Below are 7015 nucleotides of genomic sequence, written 5' to 3'. Positions count from 1 at the left end.
AACACGTCAGCTCCTTGTAACTGGTCTATCAAGTCATCAACCTGTGGTAAAGGGAATTTATTCTTCACTGTCACCTTATTCAATTGTTGGTAGTCAATGCATAACCTCATGCCACCATCTTTCTTTTTCACCAACAACACAGGTGCTCCCCACGGGGAAACACTTGGTCGAATGAAGTTTTTTCTATCAACTCTTCCAAATGCCTCTTCAACTTTGCCAATTCCAACAATGCCATCTGAGAAGGTGCAATTGACATCGGTCCATCTCCCGACATTAAGTGTATTGCGAATTTGATTTCTCTCTGAGGTAGAAACTCGAGTATATCCTAGGGAAAACTTCAAAAATTCTTGCACAATCGGTATTTGATTTAAGTTTTGCTCATCTCCAAATGAACTTGCAGCCAAAAGGATAAATCCATGGCACTCCGCTCTACTATAATTCACTTTCACCATATTTAAGAAATAACCCCGTGCCACCACTGGTCCTTCTGATTCCTCAGACATAAACCTGATAAAGCGCTTAAAACAATCTAATAACGCCCGATTCATCAATAACCAATCTAAACCCAATAGCAAGCTAAATCAGTCATTGGCAAGCAAATAAAATCATGAACAAAATCTTGGTTCTCCACCCTAAAAGATACTTCTTGACATTCTAATCTAGTCACTGCAGTTTTTGAAGCAGGAGTATGCACATGCAAGTCAAAAGATAATGTCGATACCATTAATCTTAATTCAGCAAGCTTGTTAAAATCTATGAATGAATGAGATGCTCCAGTGTCATACAATGCAGTTAATATTTTATCACCAATTTCACATTTACCTCTGATCAAAGTGTCTGATTTAGCTACATCATCCGCCGTTATGGCATACACATGGCCTTGTTGTTAGGCTCTACCAACATTTCAATTGGCCTTCTCAAGGCAGTTCTAAAACATGTGACCAGCTCCTCCATAACTGTAACATAGTCCCAATCCGGTTCTATAGGGAGTGTTTGGGTGATAGCTCCCATACCTCATGCAAGTGAAATCATTATGAGGTTGTCGCCCATATCTCCTTCCTTGATAGTGTTGTTGCTGTTTCCTGGGAAAGTAGCTCAACCACGTTGGGGTTGTTGAGCATATCCTCCTCTCTTGAAAATTTGACCCCTCGGAGCAAAAGATCTTGCACCTCCTCATCGGTTGTGGTAACCACTATGGCTAGTACTCATATTCATATTCTTCCTAAAGCAATCCTCCACCACATTGCTCATGTTCACTAACTCCACAAAGCTCTTAACCTCAAGAGGTTCCACAACTCGCATGATGTCGTTTGTCAAACCATCCCGGTACTTCATACACTTCCACTCCTCATATCCTCAAGGAGCACCCTGACAAACCCTTGAAAAATGACACAACTCCTCGAATTTGCTTGTATAAGCAGCCACAGTCATTAATCCTTGCCTCAGTTGAAGCAGCTCCAACTCCCTAACTTGTCTTACTGAATTCGAAAAATACTTCTTGTAGAATTCTTTTATGAACACCTCCTAAGTGATCGCCTCATTTCCATTTTATTGCTGCAGAAGATGATAAGTTTCTTGCCACTAGTGCTATGCTTCTCCAGCCAGTTGATAAGCAGCAACTACCTCCAATTGACCCTCAGGTACATGCTACGCTTGTAGTGCTCTCTCTATCGCTCTAAACCATTTATCGGCTTCCATCAATTAGTTGGTCCTCTAAAAATAAGGGATTGACCTTCAAAAAGGTTGCCAATGTCATCGGACCTCCTTCAGCTGAGCTTCCTTAATGAGCGGATAATTTATACGCTTTTTGGCATTGTTTTTACATAGTTTTTAATATATTTTAGTTACTTTTTAGTATATTTTTATTAGTTTTTATGCAAAAATCACATTTCTGGACTTTACTATGAGTTTGTGTGTTTTTCTGTGATTTCAGGTATTTTCTGGCTGAAATTGAGGGACCTGAGCAAAAATCTGATTTAGAGGCTGAGAAAGGACTGAAGATGCTGTTGGATTCTGACTTCCCTGCACTCAAAGTATATTTTCTGGAGCTACAGAAGCCCAATTGGTGCGCTCTCAATTGCGTTGGAAAGTAGACATCTTGGGCTTTTCAGCAATGTATAATAATCTATACTTTGCCCCGGATTTAATGGCCCAAATTGGCGTCTAAACGCCCACCAGAGACCCCTTTTTTGGCGTCAAATGCCAGAACTGGCACCAAAGCTGGAGTTAAACGCCCAAACTGGCACCAAAACTGGCGTTTAAACTCCAAGAAGAGCCTATGCACGTGAAAGCTTCAATATCAGCCCAAACACACACCAAGTGGGCCCCGGAAGTGGATTTCTGCACTATCTTTGGATCACTTTTGATCTCTTGATCACGTTTTGGGGGCTGGCCATTCGGCCTTGCCTGGACCTTCATCACTTATGTATTTTCAATGGTGGAGTTTCTACACCTCATAGATTAAGGTGTGAAACTCTGCTGTTCCTCATGAATTAATGCAAAGTACTATTGTTTTTCTATTCAATTCACACTTATTCTTGTTCTAAGATATTCACTCGTACTTCAACCTGATGGATGTGATGATCTGTAACACTCATCATCATCCTCCCTTATGAACGCGTGCCTGACAACCACCTCTGTTCTATTTGCAAGAGCTTGAATGAGTATCTCTTGGCCTCCTGGTTCACCACGCATGGTTGCGTCTCCTGACAACAGAGCCTTCATATCCGTGAGATCAGAGTCTTTGTGGTATAAGCTAGAATCAATTGGCAGCATTCTTGAGATTCAGAACGTCTAAACCTTGTATATGGTATTCCCAGTAGGATCTGGGATGGGATGACTGTGACGAGCTTCAAACTCATGACTGTTGGGCGCAGTGACAGTGTGCAATAGGATCAATGGATCTTATTCCGACGCGATCAAGAACCGACAGCTGATTAGCCATGCGGGAAACCGTTGCGGATATGTTTTCACTGAGAAGACGGATGGTAGCCATTGACAACGGTGATCCACCAACATACAGCTTGCCATGGAAGGGAGTACGCATGATTTGATGAGGACAATAGGAAAGCAGAGGCTCAGAGAAAACAAAGCATCTCCATACGCTTATCTGAAATTCCCACCAATGAATTGCATAAGTATCTCTATCTTATTTTATGTTTTATTTCTCTTTTAATTATCAAAACCTCATAACCATTTAAATTCGCCTGACTGAGATTTACAAGATGACCATAGCCTGCTTCAAGCCGACAATCTCCTTGGGATCGACCCTTACTCACGTAAGGTATTACTTGGACGACCCAGTGCACTTGCTGGTCAGTTGCGCAGAGTTGTAAGAAAAGTGTGAACTCACGATTTTGTGTACTAAGTTTTTGGGACCGTTGCCAGAGATTTTTCGAGTTTGGACAACTGACGGTTCATCTTGTTGCTTAGATTAGGTAATTTTCTTCTTGTTCTATTTTCAAAAATTTTTCAAAAAAATCTTTCAAAAAAATTTTTTTTAATAAAATCATAAAAACCAAAAAATTTTTTGTGTTTCTCGTTTGAGTCTAGAGTCAAATTTTAAGTTTGGTTTCAATTGCATATTTTTATTTTTCTAGCATTTTTCGAAAACTCATGCATATGTTCTTCTTGATCTTCAAGTTGTTCTTGATGATTGTCTTTGTTTGATTTTGTGATTTTCTTATTTTGTGTCTTTTCTTGTTTTTCATATGCATTTTTGAATTTTTAGAGTCAAAAGTTTAAAAATTTCTAAGTTTGGTGTCTTGCATGTGTTTCTTTTCTTAAAAATTTTTCAAAAAAATAAGTTCTTGAAGTTCATCATGATCTTCAAAGTGTTCTTGGTGTTCATCTTGACATTCAAAGTGTTCTTGCATGTTTTCTTTGTTTTGATCTTAAATTTTCATGTATTGAGTCATTTTGTTATTTTTCTCTTTTTTCATTAAAATTCAAAAATAAAAAATATTTTTTCCTTATTTCACTCATAAAATTCGAAATTTTGGGTTGACTTAGTCAAAGATTTTTAAAATTTAGTTATTTCTTGTTAGTCAAAGTCAAAATTTCAATTTAAAAATTCTATCTTTTCAAATCTTTTTTCAAAAATCAAATCTTTTTTATTTTTCTTCTTAATATTTTCGAAAATTTTAAAACTGATTTTCAAAAATCTTTTTCTTATTTTTATTTCATATTTTCGAAAACCTTGCTAACAATTAACTTTCTTGTTAAGAAAGGTTCAATCTTTAAATTCTAGAATCATATCTTTCAGTTTCTTGTTAGTCAAGTTATCAACGTTAATTTTCAAAATCAAATCTTTTTAAATTTCTTTTTCAAATCTTTTTCAAAATAGATTTCAATCATATCTTTTTCAAAATTTAATTTCAAAATCTTTTTCTAACTTCTTATCTTTTCAAAATTTATTTTCAAATCTTTTTCAATTAACTACATTTCTCTCTCTAATTTTCGAAAACCACTAACAACTTTTTCAAAAACCTTTTTAATTAACTAATTATTTTAAATTCTAATTTTATTTCTTCTAATATTTTCGAATCTCTCCTCTCTCTCATCTCTTTCTATTTATTTATTTATTTACTAACACTTTTCTCTTTCTTAAAATTTGAACCCTCTCTCCCTATTTGTGTTCGAATTCTCTTTTTTTTTCCTCTACCTCATTCTTCTCTCCTCCTCTTCTTCTACTCACATAAAAGAATCTCTATACTGTGACATAGAGGATTCATCTTCTTTTCTGTTCTCTTCTTTTTCACATGAGCAGGAACGAGGATAAGGATATTCTTGTTGAAGCCAATCCTGAACTTGAAAGGACTCTGAAGAGAAAGCTAAGAGAAGCTAAAGCACAACTCTCTGGATAGGACCTGACAGAAATTTTCAAAAAAGAAGAAGACATGGCAGCCGAAAATAATAACAACAATGCAAGAAAGATGCTTGGTGACTATGCTGCACCAACTTCCAACTTCTATGAAAGAAGCATCTCAATTCCTGCCATTGGAGCAAACAACTTTGAGCTTGAGCCTCAATTAGTTTCTCTAATGCAGCAGAACTTCAAGTTTCATGGACTTCCATCAGAAGATCCTCATCAGTTCTTATCTGAATTTTTGCAGATCTGTGATACTGTTAAGACCAATGGGGTTGATCCTGAGGTCTACAGACTTATGCTTTCCCTTTGCTGTGAGAGACAGAGCTAAGACATGGTTGGACTCACAACCTAGAGAAAGCCTGAACTCTTGGGACAAGCTGGTCAATGCTTTCTTAACCAAATTCTTTCCACCTCAAAAGATGAGTAAGCTCAGAGTGGATGTCCAAACCTTCAGACAGAAGGAAGGTGAATTCCTTTATGAAGCTTGGGAAAGATACAAGCAATTAACCAAAAGGTGTCCTTCTGACATGTTTCCAGAATGGAGCATCATATGTATATTCTATGATGGTCTGTCTGAGTTATTCAAGATGTCATTGGACCACTCTGCTGGTGGATCTCTTCATCTGAAAACGCCTGTAGAAGCCCAGGAACTCATTGAAATGGTTGCAAATAACCAGTTCATGTACACTTTTGAGAGAAATCTTGTGAATAATGGGGTGATTTAGAAGAAAGGAGTTCTTGAGATTGATACTCTTAATGCCATATTGGCTCAGAACAAAATATTGACTCAGCAAATCAATATGATTTCTCAGAGTCTGACTGGATTGCAAGCTAAAGACGCCTCCTCTGAAGGAGAAGCTTATTAACCTGACAATCCTGCAATGGAAGAGTTGAATTAAATGGGAGATTCCTATGGAAACACCTATAATCCTTCATGGAGGAATCACCCTAATTTCTCATTGAAGGATCAACAGAAGCCTCAACAAGGCTTCAATAACAATAACGGTGGGAGAAACAGGTTTGACAATAGCAAGCCTTTTCCATCATCTTCTCAGCAACAGACAGAGAATTCTGAGCAGAGTCTCTCTAGCTTAGCAAACATAGTCTCTGATCTATCTAAGACCACCCTCAGTTTCATGACTGAGGCATGGTCCTCCATAAAAAATTTGGAGGCACAAGTGGGTTAGTTGAGTAAAAGAATCACTGAAACTCCTCCTAGTACTCTCCCAAGCAATACAGAAGAGAATCCAAAATGAGAGTGCAAGGCCATTAATACAACCAAAATGGCCGAACCTATAGAAGAGGAGGAGGACGTGATTCCCAGTAAGGAAGACCTCATGGGACGTCTACTGGACTACAAGGAGTCCCCTATTGAGGAACCACAGGAATCTGAGGCTCATCTAGAGACCATAGAGATTTCACTGAACTTACTATTACCATTCATGAGCTCTGACGAATACTCTTCCTCTAAAAAGGACAAAAATGTTACTGAAGAGCAAGTTGATCAATATCTAGGAGCAATCATGAAGCTGATTAACAAATTATTTTGTAATGAGACTAGGGAGGATGAACCTCCATTGCTCATCAATGAACTAAGTGCATTGGTTCATCTGAAGTTACCTCAAAAGAAAGAGGATCCCGGAAGGTTCTTGATACCTTGCACCATAGGCACCATGACCTTTGAAAAGGCTCTGTGTGACCTAGGATCAAGTATCAACCTCATGTCACTCTCTGTAATTGAGAAACTAGGGATCTTTGAGGTACAAGTTACAAGAATCTCACTAGAGATGGTAGACAAATCAAAGAAACATGCTTATGGACTTGTAGAGGATGTCTTGGTAAAGGTTGAAGGCCTTTACATCACTGCTGATTTCATAATCCTAGACACTGGGAAGGATGATGATGAATCCATCATCCTAGGAAGACCCTTCCTAGCCACAACAAAGGCCGTGATTGATGTAGACAGAGGAGAGCTAGTCCTTCAAGTGAATGAGGACTACCTTGTGTTTAAGGCACAAGGATATTCTTTTGTAAACATGGAGAAGAAGCATGAAAAGCTTCATCCAATTATTTCCATGCAGATCCAAGCAAAGGCCCCACATTCAAACTCTAAGTTTGGTGTTGGGAGGCCACAATCATGCTCTG

At 38.0% G+C, this 7015-nt stretch overlaps 1 non-coding gene across 1 annotated transcript; it reads right to left on the bottom strand.

The window, feature by feature from the left end:
• Positions 1-5295: 5295 nt before the first annotated feature.
• LOC112713798 (small nucleolar RNA R71) lies at positions 5296-5399 on the bottom strand. Its single transcript, XR_003158759.1, has one exon. It is a non-coding gene; the product is annotated as a small nucleolar RNA R71 (small nucleolar RNA).
• Positions 5400-7015: the final 1616 nt, after the last annotated feature.

The sequence above is a fragment of the Arachis hypogaea genome, chromosome 9 (assembly GCF_003086295.3).
Source record: "Arachis hypogaea cultivar Tifrunner chromosome 9, arahy.Tifrunner.gnm2.J5K5, whole genome shotgun sequence".
Classification (NCBI taxonomy): domain Eukaryota; kingdom Viridiplantae; phylum Streptophyta; class Magnoliopsida; order Fabales; family Fabaceae; genus Arachis; species Arachis hypogaea.
The sequence above is the reverse complement of the archived record's forward strand: the minus strand, read 5'-3'. Positions and strand labels throughout refer to the sequence as shown.